The following is a 15,176-nucleotide window of genomic DNA, read 5'->3' as shown; positions in this document are numbered from 1 at the left end:
AATTGGTGCCACTCATAACAGAACCTTTTCGGCAACTGGTAATCGAAATTGTAGGTCTTCTGCCGGAATCAACGAACGGTTGTAGGTATGTTCTGACCGCCCTGAATGTCGCGACCAAGTTCCCAGAGGTGGTACCTCTTAAGGAGCCAAATTCCTCCCAGGTCGTGGACGCTCAGCTCTCAATATTCGCACGCGTTGGGTTCCCTTCCGAGATTCAGTGCGACAACGGCAGCGTCTTCACCTGATGTCTAACTTCTGCTCTTTTGGAAAGGTGCGGCATTAAAGTGGTGTACAGGTCTATCCATGACCCGCAATCTAGCCCAGTAGAGCGAATGCTCACGGTGCTGAAGCGAATATTGAGAGCCCTGTGCTTTGATCGTCACTGTGACTGGGAGGCCTGCATTCCCGCCGCTATATTCGCGTTGATCTATGCTCCCCATGTGAAAACCGGCTTTATCCCCGCGGAGCTTGTATAAGGCCGGAGCCTAAGAACTCCGCTGCACATGATGCGAGAGTCTTGGGAGGGCAGTGGCGACGATTCAAATATAGTCTCCTACGTCCTCGACCTCCTCCAGAAATTCGGGAGAACAAAAGATATTGTAGAAAAACACATGAAGGCGGCGCAAACCTTGTCTAAGGAGTAGTAAGAGACGTCAGCAAAAAAACGCACTTTCGAAGTGGATAGCCAAGAGATGTAGCTGCGAGCGCCGAAGAAAAACAAGCTCGAGGCTCATTGGGAGTGGCCGCAATGGTTGTATCGAAGTTTTCCGATAGCAACTACGAAGTTAAATTAGGGAGACGGCCCAACAAACTTTATCACAGCCACATGATGAAACAATAAATTCAGAGTTGCGCGATTGTGATCATGACGGTAAATGATGCCGATGAGGAATTGGCCGAAATCCTGACGGCGGCTGACAAGAATGATTGTGACCTATAGCTAATGTTGGAACAGCTGACTTTGGACGCGCGTCAAAGTGCCGTCCAAACGGAGGATTTAAAGCCGGGAATCTTTTCAGACTCTAAGGAGGTTTGTTCGAACCGTCCCGGAAGGCCCATGGTCCTAGATCACGACTTTGAGTTAACATCTGAGCAACCGATCCGCAGGAACCCAATCGTTGTTCATCCGTGCAGAAAAAAATCATGGCTGAGGAGATTCATCGCATGCGTTATTGGGGGTTATAGTCCCAAGTGAGAGCGACTACACATCGCCCTTGATACTAGTCCAGGTTATGGGAAAAGATCCGAGGTCCTGTGTCGATTATTGTTGTCTGAACGCGAAAACCCGAGATCAGACATATCCGATACCGAGCCTCAAGAAAGGATAGAAACGGTGTCGAAGTAAAACCATATATCTACACTGGACCTCGTGCGAGGCTATTGGCAAGTACCCCTCACAGAACGGGCTAGCCGCTGCGCTGCGTTCGTTTCCCCGTTTCGAACGTTCCGCCAGTCATGTTGAGCTTCGGACTCAAAAACGCGCCATACTGTTTCTCCAACATGATATACAGAGAGCTTCATAGTTTGGGCGAGTTCGCATTGCCATACCTTGAGGATGTTACCATATTTCTGGACACTTGAGAAGCACATCTGGAGCATTTGCGAGTCGTATTGAGCAGGTTGAAAGAGGCGGGCCTTACTGTGAAACCAGCTAAATGTCACCTAGGTTGCGGTGAAGTGACTTATTTTGGCCATGTGGCGGGGCGCGGCGGGCGTAGACCTTCCGACATCAAGGTAGCCGCTATTGTGAACTATTCCAAGCCAACCACTGAGACGAATATAAGGGCCTTTTTAAGTTTAGCTGGTTATTACCTACACTACGTGAGAGACTACTCTGAACTTGACAACCCGCGTTAGACGCAAATCGGAGCCTGTTAAGGTGACATAGGACTCGAAGAAAGAAAATTGTTCCAAATGGTGAAGCAGGCCCCGAGCCACAATCTGGTTCTACCGGCACAAGACTTTTCGAAAGGTTTCGTCATTCAATGTGACGCGAGTGATCGCGGCTTGGGAGCGGTGCTATGCCAAGAAGCTGCTAGTGGTCATGAACGACCAATTTTGTAATTCAGTCGCAAACTAAGTAGTAGGGAGAAGGCATACAGTACCCCTCAAGAAGAGTGCGCCTGCCTCAGTGGGGCCGTCGACTAGTGGCTTCAACCCGGCCACGAGAGCCACATACCGCACCAAAAGATGTGAAGAGTGGCTCTAAACCGAGACCCACCCATATATTTCTATGAATATAGTTATTACTACTACTACTGGTGCAGGCTCGTCAGAAGCTGGTTTGTTATCTCTCCGGTTCTAAGTTTGTTGTGGAAACGGACCATTGCTCTCTAACTTGTTTAAGTAACATGTCGTCTAAAAGCGGCCGTTTGCTGAGGTGATCCTGACCCTCCAGTAGCACAGCCTCGTTGTCCGTTATATGAATTGAAGGTTAAACGCGAGCGCAGATACTTTAATTCGTGCATTCTAGGCCTCGTTACTTACCTTCTCTCGCTTCGCGACAGACTGTCAAGTTCGCAGGATGATCGGGGAAAAATGAGTGACATTACTTGCTTCATCAGTAGTGCTTTTGGTTCAAGTGATTTCACGGGGGCCATTCTATTTTTCATTATTACAGTCGAACCCCGCTACAACGAAATTCACAGGGTGCGCGAAAAATTTCGTTGAAGCGGAAATTTCATTGTGGCGAAATCAGCCCAAAAAACAGGTATGACTGCACTGTTCAAAAATACCATTTATTTCCAAAACATTCGGTCATCTTGGCTTGCGTCCTTTAAGTAGACATCAGCGTTATGTGCGAGTTTCACACTCGGCCAACAACTGCATCGCGATGTCGTCGTCATGCACACCAATGAAAGTATGAATGGTGTCAAATGATTCCATCGCATGCAATGCAGACGATGTCACCTTTCTTCCTCCTGCTTGAGGCCTCTCGGATTTTGCGTGCTTTATCCTCTAAAGAAAGAAACCTGCGCTTTCTGCACGGCGTAGCCGTGCTGGCGTCGAATCTAGCCCACTAACACAAATGAAACACCGGACAATCGCACTGCGTCGGGCCGGCTCCTCTGCGCTTCTCTGTCGATGTGATGGACGATATCGAATGGCACCACCCATTCGCACTCGACGCATTGTGGGGCACACATCGATTCCAGCAAGAGTTTTCAGTGAAATTAAATGCCATGAACGTGCGGACGGGTAAAATTATGCTTGTTTTGTAGTAAAATAAATGTTAAGCCCATCTCCACTGAACAAAAATTTCGTTGAAGCGGAAACGCACCTGAAAAGGTAATTCATTGTGGCGAGAACTAGCATGCATTGTTTTCTATGGCTAGTTGACGGGGAATCTGAAATATTTCGGTGAAGCGAAAATTTCGTTGAAGCGGCGTTCGTTGTAGCGGGGTTCGACTGTATTGCTCAATATTATATGTTCCTGCCATTTTGGTGTGTCGTTCATTTGCAAAATTTTTGTTTGAGCCTTGTGTACCAGGTCGTACACCAGCCTCTTGTAGCAGTGGGCGCAAAAAAGGGAAAGAGCATTTTAGCTAGGTTGATTTGGATTATGGCTTTGTCTGGTGTTTGATGAGAGACAGAGGGCACTTCGTCCTGTTGGGTGTTGCCTTTTGCCGTTCGGTTTTGCAAGGTGCAGAACGATCAAACATGACCAGTGGCGAGTAGCAAGGGCATTGGAACCATGCGAGCGGAGCTGGTCGAGGTGATTTGACGACAGCGCTGTGAGCAGAGATCCTGGCTCGGTGAGGGGGACCTGGGCCCGTGAATTTACCTGCCGTCCGGACACTGGACGTGAACTTGGAAGAGCCTGACGAACGTGCGCGCCTGGCATCCGAGTCACGTGGAAGGAGCTTGTCTTCCCGGCGCCTTATCTGATGGCGGGGATGCTGTGTGCCCGGACAACCAGCCCAGATTCCAATTCTACAGGATGCAAAATTTTTTCCTCAGAACGCCCTTTGAACAAGCCCGGTGCTGCGCCGCAAGGCAACACCGTCGTAACGCTCCCTTGACAAGCCAAGATGCTGCGCCGTCATGACAGCGGTATCCCATAGAGAAGCACCGGCGAGCGACGTGTGCAAACGTACAGCAAGTTGCTAGACAGCGAGGCGCCGGTTTCTCTTCCCCCTTGAAATCACCGCGCGGCAAACTTGAAGCGGGTGGTCAGTGCGGTGGCTGGTTGGACCTCTCAGACGACCGTCAAGTGCTGGCTTTGTATTGGGCAGTTTGAGTGACAATCGTTTCTCGGGGTTTGATAAGCCCTAATGCTGCCGCCTGGAGAGACCGATCTACAGAGAGACCGACCCAAAGTGAACCGAGCGCCGCTCACGAGTAGAGTGAGATGTGTGCGACGCGTTGGAGTCTCGCCGGACGTCGCCGTGCGAGAGAAGTCGTGTTTGCTGATAGCTCTTGGCCCCCGTGCCAAACTTGTCCTGTATAAAGACTTTTACATGGTGCGTAAAATCCGTTTTTGTTATCTTCACCGGCGCCCGACTCGGAGTATTCGCTACCGCCAAGAGAGCTGGCAGCGCTCTGTCATAAAGCGGGTGGCGAGCACTACGGGGCCACCTCAAAGTCACAACAACACTCTCGAGCCGTGTATTAGATCAGATTCCATTTGCGCTGCAAAGATACAGATAATTTTCTGCCGTCACTGTTGTTATCGCTTATGCAGTTCAGCTCTATGTAAAGACATTTAAAAATTCTCTAATTTTAGTGCCTCAAAGGAAGCGATGCTTAGTAGAAGCGTGGAAATAAACCGTCTCATTAATGCTTGCTCTCGGAGAACATTTTTAGAGTGATAAATGACGCTACACACTGAGTTTTAAGGCACCGAAGCTGGCGATACAGCGGAAGGGAGTGGATTAGTTTCTTCTTTTTCTTTACACCAGGTATATGGCGCTACAAGCTACACTTCTTTTTCTTCAAATTACGTCGCTAAGCATACGGTAATTTTTCGCATTTCGAGATTTGCTGCCGCGACCTGGTGCCCGCCAGCAGTGCCCTCAAACAACAAGCAGTGTCCCATCGCGGCAGGTGTACTGTACTGTACTAGGAGAGTGCGTGGACGAGGTATCAGGGTTTTTAATGTTGTTAAGTGGTGAGTTGACTGCCACGCTCCAGTTGCTGAGTGGGGCTAGTGGGCTTGAACTAAAAGTCCACCCGATGTACCTGATACCTGATACATGATTTATTATCTGCTGCGAGTCCTTGGGCCCATAAATTAAACTTATTTTTGGAATATGACGCAGTCCTTGGATTGAAGCACTCTGCCACGAGTCGGCCCGGTATTGCACTGCCTCCGGGATAGGCCGGGGCATAATAGCGCGCGCCTGTTCTTTCGAGCTTTGCTCTCCTATCCTCGAACTCTCCTACTTTCAGCACGCGGCTGCGAGCGCTGCTCGGCTTGAGCCAGTAGCCAGGCCCGTGCACTTTCATTTTTATCTTCCGATCAGAAACAAAAACACAACAACAGCAACAACAGAAGCAGCAGCAAGCAGCAGCAGCAGCAAGTCCTGCCACGCTGGTTATTTGCAAGCGGCGTTCAGTAGCTTGCGCTGTATGGATGTCAACGGCCGCAAGGTATAGCCACTTGTTGGTACGAAATTGAAGCATATGATGTAGAGTAATAATCATAAATAAGAACAATAATTGGTTTTTGGTGAAAGGAACTGGCGCAGTATCTGTCATAGATCGTTGAACACCTGAACCGCGCCGTAAGGTAAGAAATAAAGCAGGGATTGAGAGAAGAAAAGAACGAAGAGGTGCCGTAGTGGACAGCTCCGGAATAATTTCGACCACCTGGGGAACTTTAACGTGCAATGGCACCGCAGAGTACACGGGCGCATTAGCGTTTTGCCTCTATAAAAGCAGCCGCCGCGGGCGGGTTCGAAGCCGGAGTAATAATCACAATGATAATAATTGGTTTTTGGGAAAAGGAAATGGCGCTGTAAGCGAAGAGATAAAGGAGGGAGTGAAAGAGGAAAGGAAGAAAGGGCTGCCGTAGTGGAGGGCTCCGGAATAATTTCGACCACCTGGGGATCTTTGGTTTTTGGGGGCAGGAAATGGAGCACTGTCTGTCTCAAATATCGGCGGACACCTCAACCGCACCGTAAGAGAAAGGGTAAAGGAGGGACTAAAGGAGGTACACTCCGGTGTACCTGATACCTAAATTCAGGGGGCATTTTGACCCGCCGCGGTGGCTCAGTGGTTAGGGCGCTCGACTACTGACCCGGAGTTCCCGGGTTCGAACCTGACCGCGGCGGCTGCGTTTTTATGGAGGAAAAACGCTAAGGCGCCCGTGAGCTGTGCGATGTCAGTGCACGTTAAAGATCCCCAGGTGGTCGAAATTATTCCGGAGCCCTCCACTACGGCACCTCATTCTTCCTTTCTTCTTTCACTCCCTCCTTATCCCTTCCCTTACGGCGCGGTTCAGGTGTCCAACGTTATATGAGACAGATACTGCGCCATTTTCTTTCCCCCAAAACCAATTATTATTATTATTAGGGGGCATTTTGTCTACTTAAAGTGCGCTGAAGCGAAAGCATTTAGCGCGGCGTTGCTGCTTGTGGCTGTGATGTGTCGTTAAGATGTGAATTAGGTACACAATTGTTTGTGAATCTTAAATGCTGGAGACACTGAAGGACGTTTGGGAGACATCCGTCGGATTCGACGCCTTTCCGCAAATACTCTCCAGGGTCCTAGATAAGGCGAACTACACATGCGTTGGCAGGAAGTAGTGTAGTAGTTGGCACGCTCGGCTGCGGTACGGGTGGACGGTGGTTCCAATCGCACCGTGCAAAGTGATATTGGAGACACTGGACGACGTTTGGGAGGTATCTGTCTGATTTGACGCCTTTCCGCGAACACTCTATAGCGTCCTAGAGAAAAAAAAAATATGCGGTGGCAGGAAGTAGGGGATCGTTAGCACGCTCGCCTGCGGAACGGAAGTATTGGATGTTGGTTCGAATGCCACTGAGCGCAAAGATTTTTTTTCTTATCGGTTTGCTAGATGTAACGGACGCCGGACAAATCCGCGGCTGCGAAAGCCAAAAAATGCTTTCGCCTTAAAAGAAACGATCACGAATATAATTTATATATCAATAGAATCAGATTTGGAAACATTTGTGAGCGGACAATGGAATCAGAGATTGACCCCATTGGCGAGTCAAAAGAAAATACTGCGAACTTTCCTTCACATGGATCTACATGGCCACGGCGGTCGGGTTAGAACCCTGGTACTCCGGCTCAGTAACCTGGTTCGAACACCACCGCGGCGGCCGCGTTTCGATGGAGGCGAAACCCAAAAGGCGGGCGTGTGCCTGGGGGAACCTCATTGAGGTCACCTTCTAGAACATATGTCTCGAAAAACAACTTGAGCCCGGCTGCGGCTCTGCAGTAGGCCGCGGGTAGTTTGGCTTACGGGTGAAGAAACGCCGTACACACTGACTGCGATTGGAGACGACAGGTCTTGGAGACTATTAGGTTAATGGCACCATTCAGAACGCTGCAAGGTTGACTGCGAATTTAAATGAACATAGCAATTTTTTTTTCAAGCTTCGAAATTTCTTCGGAACTTGAACTCGAAATTTTCCAGCATCTCATATCTTACGTAAATCTATAAATTATATTCGCATGTCGAAGCCTCAGTCAGCAAAATATCACAAGGTTAACACACGCAGTTTCAAGCGGTACCTCGAGGTCGAGCGAGATATAAGGCTCATTAGTAAAATCACAATAGCGTCCACAATGCTCGACAAAAGTGCTATCCGGGGTCGTCCTCGAAACAAAAGCTAGCGTAAGCCAATACGCGACGAAATAGACGCATCAACCTGCCCCGGTGGCTTAGTGGTTTGAGCGCACGGCTACTGAGTGGAAAACCCGACCGCGGCGGTCGAGTTTCGAAGTGTCTGAAACGCAAAAGACGCCCGTGCGCTGTGCAACGTAATTATTAATGATCCCCAGCTGGTAGAAAAACATTGACGCGATAGCATCACTATGCTTCACTATGCCGATTTCGTCGTGCGTTGCCGGTTTACCTTCAAGTGAGAGAGAGGACAAGTGAATGTGTTCAAGCATGGTGGCGTAGCATTTGACCTTTGGCATTTCGATTCGCCGGTAGAGTGTAGTACAATAGGCCGCCGCGTTCATTGGGTGACTAAACTCTCGCGATCAACCATTAACTGCCAGCTGACAGAGTGGTAGGGTGGGTACGCTGCCTGCATTGTGCGGAACGCACTCAACGTTACAGATGCCAAGTCGCGTCTAGTTGCAATAGACACCACAGCTTTTGCTCTCTTACTGGATTCAGCAGTAGTAAAACCGGAGCTAATTTTCCCGGAGACCGCCACTACACACCTCTTCCTTTTATCTTTAACTCTCTTCTTTATCCCTTCCTTTACGGTGCGGTTTGGGTGTCCACCGAGATATGTGAGAATGCTACCGCGTCATTTCATTCCTAAAAAAATTGAAAATTGAAGATTGGTTTTTTGGGGAAAGGCAATGGCGCAGTAAGTGTCTCACATATCTTGGTGCACTTCCGAACCACCCCGCAAGGAAAGGGATAGAGGACGGAGTGAAAGAAGCAAGGAAGAAAGAAGTGCCGTAGTGGAGGGCTAAGAAATATTCTCGACCTTCCAGTGATCTTCAACCTGCACTTACAATGCACAGCACGCGGGCGCCTTACAGTTTCGCCTCCATCGAAAAGCAGCCGCAGCGGTCTGTTTCGCACCTGGGAACTCCAGGTGAGTAGCTGAACGCCATAACCACTCAGCCACCACGGACCAAACCATTTTTAAGGAGTGAAAGAAGAAAGGAAGACAGAGGTGCCGCAGTGGAGGTCTACAAGTTAATTTCGACCACCTGGGGATCTTTAACGTGCACTGACATCGCACAGCACACGGGCGCCTTAGCGTTTTTCCTCCATAAAAACATGGCGGCTGCGTTTTTATGGAGGAAAAACGCTAAGGCGCCCGTGTGCTGTGCGATGTCAGTGCACTTTAAAGATCCCCAGGTGGTCGAAATTAATCCGGAGCCCTCCACTACGGCATCTCTTCCTTTCTGCTTTCACTCCCTCCTTTATCCCTTCCCTCACGGCGCGGTTCAGGTGTCCAACGATATATGAGACAGATACTGCGCCATTTATTTTCCCCCAAAACCAATTATTATTATTATTATTATTAACGCCCTCCTCTATCCCTTCCCTTATGGCGTGGTTCGGGTATCCATCGAGAGATGTGAGACATTTACTGGGGCATTTTATTTCCTAAAAAATATTTTCAGTTTTTCAAATTTTAGACCCCGCCGCGGTGGCTCAGTGGTTAGGGCGCTCGACTACTGCTCCGGAGTTCCCGGGTTCAAACCCGACTGCGGCTGCTGCGTTTTTATGGAGGAAAAACGCTAAGGCGCCCGTGTGCTGTGCGATGTCAGTGCACGTTAAAGATCCCCAGGTGGACAAAATTATTCCGGAGCCCTCCACTACGGCACCTCTTCCTCCTTTCTTCTTTCACTCCCTCCTTTATCCCTTCCCTTACGGCGCGGTTCAGGTGTCCAACGATATATGAGACAGATACTGCGCCATTTCCTTTCCCCAAAACCAATTTAAAAAAGAAATTTAGACATCTCAACTGGCTCATGAACAGAAATTGAGGAATCTGGGATCTTTTAATCAGCCGCTTGAGATGTCTATGAATTTGAAAGAGAGAATTTTTTCCAAATACATAAAGATCTGGAAGGGCTCATAAATAGAAACTGAAAAATCTGGAAACCCGCCGCGGTGGCTTAGTTGTAAGCTGGCTCGACTAGTGTTCCGGAGTACCCGGGTTCGATCCCAACAGGGGCTGTCCGGTTTCGATGGAGGCGAAACGCAAAGGCGCCTGTGTGGTGTGCGATGTCTGGCTACGCTCTCCACTGCGGCCCCTATTTCTTTCTTCCACCTCTCAGTCCATCCGTTATTCCTTCCTTTACGTCGCAGCCCAGGTGTCAGCCGACATGTGAGACAGATAATGAGCCATTTCCTTTCGGCAAAAACCAATTAATTTAGTTGAATCTGGGAAAACAAAAAATTGTGGCTTCAACCCACCCTCTGAAGGCGGTTGGACTGCGAACCTGTAAAACGACACCCAATTACCCATTGTGACGTAACTTGAAAAAAATTCTCAAATTAATATAGATTAGCTTTGCGAATTTAGGATATAAAAGCGAAAGATTGTGCTTGCTGTGTTCATTGGCATTGGCGTTTACAATGTTCAAGACGGCGATGGCTTTGAGGAAAGGAAGGGCGCATAACTGGCTCTCTGGATATGCGGACGCCTCATTCGTGCTTTGATACATGCGGCGGTGGTGAGAGAGAGATGTGGCATGAGTGCATTAGCGCTGATATCGTTGTGGCTGACATGCGGCAATGCAGCAATAGCTAGGCCGCCGCGTTTATTTGGTGATAAATCTCTCGCGATCAACCATTAACTGCATGTTACTTCCCAGGGTGGCAGGGAGGGCACGCTGCCTATCCAGTGTGCGGAACGCAATCATCAAAGCACGCTTTTGCATTTAGACACCAACACCACGCCATGTACAAGAAAGCGAGATTGAGGTCTGCACTTACCCACGGAGCCGGTTGTGCGCCTTTGCTTTCGTAAAAATGAACGGCCTTTTCAAAGTTGTCAACGCCAATGAACTCTGTGACCGCCGTCAGCTCGCTTGTTTTGTTTAGTTTTTGAGGAAAGGAAATGGCACAGTGACCGTCTCGTATATCTCGGGAGACACCCGAACCGCGACGTAAAGGAAGGGATAAAGGTTGGAGGGAAGGAAGAAAGAGAAACTGAAATAATACTTATGTGTTATGTTGAACCATGTATATGTATTTATGGTAATTTCCTTTGTAACCATGCGTTGCAAGTGGAATAGTAAACCCAATTTTGTTTTTGTGCCCACTAACTTTTGAATTGAAAAAAAAGTGAAAATCAAAAACAAAGTCCTTTTTCGCTTAGCTCAGTTTATGAAAATTTATCCTTTTTTTTAATCTGCGCTTGAGTGTCAACCGCTGTTTGTCTCAAGTTAGTGCGGCCTCATCAGAAAGGTTCCTGCCTTTAGTCATGTCCCTCAAGACAATCCTCGAGGATTATATTCTTTAAAAATAATTTAAAAAATGAAATTATATTTGAAACGTTTCAAATTGGCCTCTGGCGTCGAGAATTTTGATATGTTTGAATTTTTTGCAGTAGACTAATATTTTTTAGGACTCTTGCTAACTCCGTGTTCAGCCAAGTATATCAAACTCTCCGATATTCCAACACTTACACGTTTCTTGCCTGATCAGACCTACAGCGGGCTATAAGTCGATTCTAGGTGAGTGTAGCTACGAAGAAGAGAGGAACAATTCAGGAAACCGGTCACTGTTTGGAATATTTTAGAAATGTGGTTATTCGACCTAAGAAGATTACACACACTATCAAATCTGCTGTGCCTTTCCTAGCGTTGCGGTGCGCAAATATTGTTGGTATAAATCACTGTAAATCACGGTAAAAATTCCACTCACAGATTCCACCTTGTTCAGCCGGCTCCCTTGGGGTATCATTTTCAAACGCACTCGGCGCGGAATGAAAAACGTGCACTTGGATTCAGTGAAGTTTATGATTCTGATTCCCGTTTCGTTCAAAGAATAAATCAACATTTTTCTCCTGGAGTGTTTCCTTTTCGTTGCAACGTTGTCTCGTTACTAAGGCTCAGTTCGCTGCTTTATAATTTCATGAAAAAAGCGCGCTTCTTGCGATTTTCATAAACGCATCTTGTAACACAGTTTGAATTCTTGGTATTTCTTGCTTGAATTCACATTAAATTAAATTGTTTGGAGCGTGTACTTTTCGCAACGCCTTCTTTATGTGCCACAGCGCCAGCATTTTAATCGTCAGAACCGCTGCAAATTACCGCATATATTTTTTTTCAGAGTGAAGTTAAATCCTCCGCAAAGAACTGCAATCAATCCAATCTCTCCTTGATTTGTTTGTATGTTCGATGCAAGTCTCACGAACAAAATTTATGCAGTTGAGCTCTGCTGGAGTGTTTCATTTTGTTCCGCCCATTACTTGTTCTAAAACGTCCCTTCATTTTTGTCCTTCCCTCATACCGTGTACTTTTATACCCTGTCAGAAATTTAGATCTCAATTCAGTTTGCAGGAAAAAAAAAAGATTGTATATTGGTGTTCTGAATTTTTTGCCTCGACCATTTTAAAGGGACACAGCGAGGAACCATTCAATTGTTGTGCTCAATAAAATAGATTCTTGGCTCTTCCTGGCTGAGTGGACGCATGTTCGCCAGAGTATGACGCATTTAACATAAGGATAAATTGGGCGTAAACATGGTAGTTTAGTACGCCTGGATTCAAACTGGCGAAGTAGCGACAGGAAAGGACTATCTGACCATCGCCTTTAATTGTATTACGATGTATGCCAACCTCAAAGATTGGTTCTTTACACCAACGCAGTTTGTTCGCGAACAGATCCGGTGGCTTAATACCTGTCTTTCATTTATCGCCTTACTTGTTTCTAAAAGCTCTATAGGCGTTTTTATAAAACGTGGTAAACCTACGCTGCTGAAAACACTTGTATGATGCAATAAACTCATACAGTTTGTCATACAGTCATCATGCACATGTCATTAATGTTCGCAAAATTCTACATTTGTCCCCCAGTTGTAATTCAATGTCATAGAAATTGAATGACATTTTTACGATGGAACCTGCATCAGGTCATTGCATCATACAACTTTTTTCAGCAGGACTATCAGTGCATGTCAATGTAATTCTTTATTGTTTCAAGGAAAAGAAGTGGAAGCATGGCCCATCATTATCTGTATTATTGCCCTTACCCCTGCTTTATGAAGTAACCTGTTCAATATTATTTAGGAAATTGAATAAGTCATTTACTTTTGTGCTGATACCAGAAATGCCTGTAATTAATAGCTTGCCTTTTGCCAGTAGTATTGGTGGCCTCGTATTTTCGCCGTGGACAATATTGCTGCCGATGACCTCAAGTTTAAGAATTAGATTTCCACGAAGCGTTATTTCTTCTTAAACTACGCTTCTTAGCATCAACATTACTTCCGTTTCTGAAAATTGGCCTTTCTCGCCTCTCAATTGTTTGAGTTTCCGTTAGAAGACCACTACAATTATCAATGTATAATAAAAACTCACAAGCCTATGGCATCAGGACCAAAGTCATCTTAACTGGGTTTCTCTAAGAACCGATTCCACTCTTTACAGCAGTGCCCCAAGACGCCTAAACTCGTCATTTTAGAGCGGGAGGCTGATGCCAAGTAAGTTTTTCGATTATCCGGCGCCGGTTTTAGTGGCGTAATGCCCCAGATGCCAAGCGTCAATCTTATTTGTGAGGATAAACTGCCACAGCGAGGGACGTCATGATGTTGTGCCACGATGATTTCCACGAATGCTAACTCATTGATTCTTATAAAAACAATGACACGCCACAAAGTCACTTGACAATCCACACATCTTACCCGTGCGGCTAAAGCAAGTGAAGCATTATAAACGCAGCAGACATCCCATATATGTCGCACCTCTACCAATAAGCAGTAAATACTCCTACAGATAACAGCTCTACGCACCAGATCAGGCGTCGCTGAAATTCCTATTAGCACAGGGACAAATATACCATCAATATTTATCTGCTACGTTCCCGGAATAATTCTATTGCATTTCCGGTTCATGTTTTTACTTTGGTCCCAGAGAATCCCAAAAGGGACCCCAAAAATATGCACTGAAATACAGTGACATAGATACATAATGAACCCGGTGGTGTTGCTTGTCACCACCCACGCGAACGCCGATAATTGATGGCTTGAGAAGATACGGTATATAACCCCACTAGCCAAAATTCTATATTTCACAACGCTCCGTTTGCCTCTCGATTCATGCTCTTTTTCTAATAAGAACGGAAATCTGGGCAACCTGGTGCGACCCATAATACAACTGCACTTTAGACGAGGACGAACGAAAAGCCATACCACCTGAGCGCTAACGTTCAGCTTTATTTCTCATTTCCTTTCTTTCTTTTCTTTTAAATTAAAAAAAGGAAAATGATCGCTGCAAGCCAGCGCTCGTGTTTTCTGCTTTTTTGTCAGCTGGGCGCCGTAACGATAGAGCCAAAGCGGCGGCCGAAAGGTGCGTTGGTTGAGACCTGCCTGTTTAGTCATTATGCTACCTATAGTACCTATGGTTGTGTGTGTAGTTAAAATTTCCAACAACGTGGATATTTGCAGCGTGCATACTCCTGATATTTGCAGTACACAAATGTTTCCATTATTTTCACCATTGCTGATAATTTTGTTTTTACAACGACGGGGCGCGGGAAATTTGGCTCAGTGAGATAATTTTTTACTGCGTTAAGATGCTCCAAAACTTTTAATTTTCTTCTAGCGCAGGGTGAAGGAACCGCTATTTACAAAGACCCCTCCTTCAGGACGGGGCGCTGCCCCTTAGAAAAAAATGTGATATCCCCAAAAAACGGATCAGCGTGAGGAGACGTAGCGAAACGTGAAAGAATAGAAAACGAGGTACTGCTGCGTGAATGCCAAAAATCGCGTAGTCACATCAAATATATAGATAACGTCACATAAATTGTGCGATTACAAAATTAAAAATATCATTCGGCGCGAGGAAAACCAACAGTAGACTATTCTTCCTGTAAAGCAGCAGAGAAAGGAGTGACATCTCAATGGCGATGTTATGGCTGTCTTGAAGCGAACTGCTGATCTATAGCATCGGTACTAATTCTACTAATACTATTACAGCTACTGTCACAACCTCAAAACCGTCTATGAACTCTCAAATGATCATGATCTAGTCTAATGCAGCTATCGCAATAGAAAAAAACGACACCCACAAAAGGTCTGTATTGTTGAGATTCAGGTAGCAGCATCTCACCGCTGCCACCAGTTGTTGGGATTCAGGTAGCGCGACTGGGCCGGAGAAGAGACGAGTACGATCGAGGAAGAAAACTAGGAAAACTTTATACAAAGGCTATTTACATATGTACAAGCATACGGGCAACTGAGAGTGCTTCTCTATAAAGAGAGCTTCTTAACAGTCGGGAGTCTCTCCCAGCAAAGAGCATCTCTAAAGAGGGGGGCTATCTTCTGGTACCAAACCAGC

At 46.6% G+C, this 15,176-nt stretch overlaps 1 pseudogene; it reads left to right on the top strand.

Moving 5' to 3' along the window:
- The first annotated feature begins 506 nt into the window (after positions 1 to 506).
- On the top strand, positions 507 to 1,195 carry LOC144097977 (uncharacterized; annotated as a pseudogene).
- Positions 1,196 to 15,176: the final 13,981 nt, after the last annotated feature.

The sequence above is a fragment of the Amblyomma americanum genome, chromosome 7, assembly GCF_052857255.1.
Source record: "Amblyomma americanum isolate KBUSLIRL-KWMA chromosome 7, ASM5285725v1, whole genome shotgun sequence".
Classification (NCBI taxonomy): domain Eukaryota; kingdom Metazoa; phylum Arthropoda; class Arachnida; order Ixodida; family Ixodidae; genus Amblyomma; species Amblyomma americanum.
Note: the sequence above shows the minus strand (reverse complement) of the source record. Positions and strands in the feature narration are given on the sequence as shown.